This window comes from Gorilla gorilla, chromosome 12 (genome assembly GCF_029281585.2).
Source record: "Gorilla gorilla gorilla isolate KB3781 chromosome 12, NHGRI_mGorGor1-v2.1_pri, whole genome shotgun sequence".
Lineage (NCBI taxonomy): Eukaryota > Metazoa > Chordata > Mammalia > Primates > Hominidae > Gorilla > Gorilla gorilla.
In genome coordinates this window covers 32,736,857-32,741,500 of record NC_073236.2, presented here as the reverse complement: position 1 = coordinate 32,741,500, position 4,644 = coordinate 32,736,857, and the positions used below count along the sequence as shown (strand labels likewise).

The 4,644-nt window shown below is 37.4% G+C and overlaps 1 pseudogene; it reads left to right on the top strand.

Annotated features, from left to right (window-relative positions):
• The first annotated feature begins 236 nt into the window (after window positions 1–236).
• LOC101139840 (armadillo repeat-containing protein 8-like) lies at window positions 237–1,642 on the top strand (annotated as a pseudogene).
• The last annotated feature ends 3,002 nt before the right edge of the window (window positions 1,643–4,644 follow it).

Sequence of the window (4,644 nt, the reverse complement as noted above, 5' to 3'; positions counted from 1 at the left end):
ACCCCAATCTGCATGAGCTTCCTTTCAGACCATGAACGAAAGTTACTGGAATTCTCCAGTCCTGTCACTCCAAAGGAGCTACTGTTTACAGATGCCACAGTGACACCGCACCTCATGGCACTGCTTAGCAGGTTCCACTATATCCAGGAGTACATCGGTCGGATCGTCTCACACTGCTGTAAAGGGGCCAGATCATCAAACAATTTTATTTAGCCGTGGTGCAGTTAAGAATATTGCTCACCTACTAACCTCATTCTTCTACAAAGTTCAAATGCAAGCACTGAAATATTTCTCAGTTTTACCCTGGTAAATGTTTTAGTTGATGGAGAATTGTTATCACAGATTTTTTGTGATGATGTTACAGAGGGATAAGCATATTGAGATGCAGCTTACATCAGCAAAATGTTTAACTTACATGTATACAGCTGGAGCAATTCAGACAGATAACAACTGTATTAAAGACATTGCCTTATTTGGTTCAAACATGCAGTAAGAAGAGATTACTAGAGGAGAGAGTTAAAGGAGCTGAGACACTTGCCTATCTGATTGAACCAGATATTGAGCTACAGAGAATTGCTAGTGTAACTGATCACCTCATCGCCATGTTTGCTGACTACTTCAAGTATCCCAACTCATTGAGTGCCATCACTGATAGTAAAAGGCTTGATCATGATTTAAAACATGCTCATGAACTCTGCCAGGCTGCATTCAATCTCTACGACTCTCTTAGAGCAAATGATGAAGACATTCAGAAGAAAAGCCCTGAGACTGAAAATATGATGGACTGAATTGTGACTGGCTTGTCTGAGTCTAGTGTCAAGGTGCGGTTACCTGCTGTCAGATGTTTGCACCGTTTATCCAGATCTGTGCAGCAGCTTCAAAACAGTTTCTAGGATCACACTCTGTGAAAACCTTTAATGAAGGTTTTACAAAATGCACCAGATGAAATCCTAGTAGCAGCATCTTCCATGGTATATAATCTTCTTGAATTTTCTCCAAGGAAAGAGTCAATTTTAAAATCAGGAGTTGTAAAGCTACTTTGTGGATTAACCCAGAGTGAAAATCCTGCTTTATGAGTGAGCAGAATTTGGGCTTTAATGAATATGGCATTTCAGGCTGAACAAAAAATAAAAGCAGACATGTTACAAACCTTGAGTACTGAACAGCTATTCTGGTTATTGTCAGATTCAGATTTGAATGTGCTGATGAAGACACTGGGACTTCTTAGAAATCTCCTCTTGACCTGGCTTCATATAATAAAATAATGAGTACTCATGGAAAGCAAATTATGCAAGCTGTCATCCTTATTCTGGAAGGGGAACATAACTTTAAGGTCAAAGAGTAGATACTGTGCATCTTAGCCAATATAAAAGATGAGACAACAGCAAAAGAATGTATTATGACCAATGATGATATCCTTCAGAAAATCAAATATTACATGGACAATTCAAATGTCAAACTGCAGCTTCCAGCTATGTTTTGTATATCAAACCTCATATGGAATGAAGAGGAAGGTTCACAAGAATGCCAGGATAAATTATGAGACATGGGCATCATAGATATTCTACATAAACTGAGTCAGCCACCAGATTCAGACCTTTGTGACAAGGCAAAGATGGCACTGCAGCAGTACCTGGCATGATGAGAGCGCCCCTAGGCACCTGTGAGCATCCTACATCCTTGTTTAAGAAAGTACAGGTGGCACACGCCTGTAATCTCAGCACTTTGGGAGGCTGAGGCAGGCGGATCACGAGGTCAGGAGATCAAGACCATCCTGGCTAACATGGCGAAACCCCATCTCTACTAAAAATACAAAAAATTAGCTGGGCGTGATGGCAGGTGCCTGTAGTCCCAGCTACTAGGGAGGCTGAGGCAGGAGAATGGCAGGAACCCAGGAGGCAGAGGTTGCAGTGAGCTGAGATCACACCACTGCACTCCAGCCTGGGCGACAGAGTGAGACTCCATCTCAAAAAAAAAAAGAAAAAGAAAAAGAAAGTACAGAAACCAGTTTCATTTGATTCCTTCTATTTGCACAAGTTGCCTTGGACTGCAGGGAGCTGTTGTGCAAAAGTAATTTAGTAGGCTTAGATCTCAAATTCACCTTGAGAACATTTTTTGAGGTAGTAATTTCCTCAGAAGATTACTGTGTTTTGTTTTAGTTTTTTCTTAGCTACATGGACTCTTTATTAGAACAATCAATCATTTTCCTTTGGACCTACAATCTTTTGCCTATGCTGCAGCCACTTTGTGAGTGAGAATGAATATGTCTGGGTGAACACACAGGTGTGCGTGTGTGTGTGTGTGTGTGTGCGCATGTACATGGGCCAGAATGAATGTATATGTGTGTATGAGGGATACCTCACATTTTTCTTTCCTCATTTTGTGTGAAAATCTCTTTTCTACAGATTTTCCAGGTTTTAAGCATTGCTTGCTGTATAAAAACTTTACTGAATTATATAAAATTTGAATGAAATGCTATTTTAAATACAAAACAATTGTTAAGTGTTCCATAAAGGTTATGCTGAATTTTGGTCAGATGAATACTTGTAAGTAAAAAATATATACATGTCTGAACCTGAAAAAAAAAAGAATGCAGAAAGTCAATGAGACTTAAGGGAAATCATTAAGCAAAGAAATAGCTGTACTATAGAAATGCCAGAGGGATAAGAGATAAACAAAGGCACAGAAAATCTATTTGACAAAATAATAGCTGAAAAGTTTACAAGTTTTGGGAGAGACATGGACATCTAGATCCAGGAAGCACAAAGATCCCCAATTAGATTTAACCCAAAAAGATCCTCTCTGAGGCACATTATAATCAAATGGCCAAAAATCAAAGACAAAGAAAGAATTCTAAAAGCTATAAGACAAAAGCATCAGTCACATATAAGGGAATCTCCATTAGAATCTCTGTAGATTTCTCAGCAGAAACCCTGCAGGCAAGGAGAGAATGGGATGACATAGTCAAAGTGCTGAAAAACAAAACAAAACAAAACCCCTGTTAACCAAGAACACTATATCTAGCAAAACTCTCATCCTTCAGAAATGATAGAGAAATAAAGACCTTCCCAGATAAGCAAAAACTGGGGGGATTTATTACCACTAGACCAGCCTTACAAGAAATGCTTAAAGGAGTGCTGCAACTGGAAGCTAAAAATCAATAACCAGTAGAGGTACATTCATAATCAAACTGATACTACCCCAGTGTTATAATGGTGCTATGTAAATCTTTCACTGCTTTAGTATGAAAAGTAAAAGTCAAAATGGTCAATAAGAGCTACAATTAGTGGCTAAGGAACATGCAATAAAGATATAAATTAAGGCAATGAAAATATAAATTGTGGAAGGAGAACAATAGTATGGAGCATTTTTATGCAACCAAAGTTAAATTATTATCAGCTTAAAGTTGTCTATTATAACTACAAGATTCTGTGTTAGCCCCATAATAACTACAAAAAAAAAAGAAATTAAAACAGACACACAAACAAGAAAAAGAAAGTAAACAATGCTTAATACCACAGAAAACCACTGAACCAAAGGTAAACAGAAAGAGAGGAAGAAAAAAGAATCTACCAAACAGCCAGAAAACAATCAAATGGCAGGAGTACATCCTACTTATCAATAATAACCGTGAATATAAATGGATTAAATTATCCAATTTAAAGTGAGCTCCTGAATAGATTTAAAAACAAGACCCAACTATATGCTCCCTACAAGAGACTAGCCTCACTGGTAGACAAGCATAGACTGAAAGTAAAGGAATGGAAAAAGATATTTCATGCAAACAGATACCAAAAGTGAGCAGGAGTACTCATACTCCTGAAAGGATAAAAGAGCTAGACATTTTATCAGATAAAATAGATTTTAGGTAAAAAACTATAAAAAGCAACAAAGGAGGTCATTATCTAATGACAAAGGAATCAATCCAACAAGTGGATTAACAACTGTAAATACATATACACTCAACACTGAAGCACCCTAATATATGATGAATATATAATATTATGAATACTATATCATGAAGCACCCTAACATAAATGAATATTATTAGCTCTAAAAGGAGAGACAGATTGTAATACAATAACAGTAGGGTACTTCAGCATCCCCCTTTCAACAACGGACAGATCATCTAGACAGAAAATCATGAAAGAAACATTAGACTTAGGCCAGGCATGGTGGCTTATGCCTATAATCCCAATGCTTTGGCAGTCCAATGCAGGAGGATCACTTGAGGCCAGGAGTTCAAGATTAGCCTGGGCAACATAGCAAGACTCCTTCTCTATAAAAATTTTTAAAAGTTAGTTGATCTCGGTGGCACATGCCCTGTCTCTATAAAACAAACAAACAAAAACAACAACAAACAAACAAAAAACAAGAAACAGCAGACTTAAACTGCTCATAGTCCAAATGGACTTAACAGACGTACAGAACATTCCACCCAGCACTGCAGAATACACATTCTTCTCAACTGCACATGGAACATTCTCCAGGATAGATCATGTATTAGGCTACAGAATAGGTCTTAACAAATGCAAGATGCTGAAATCATTTCAAGAATTTTTTTATTGACCACAATGGTATAAAAACTAGAAATCAATAACAGAAGGAACACTACAACAGAAGTATAAATGTATGGAAATTAAA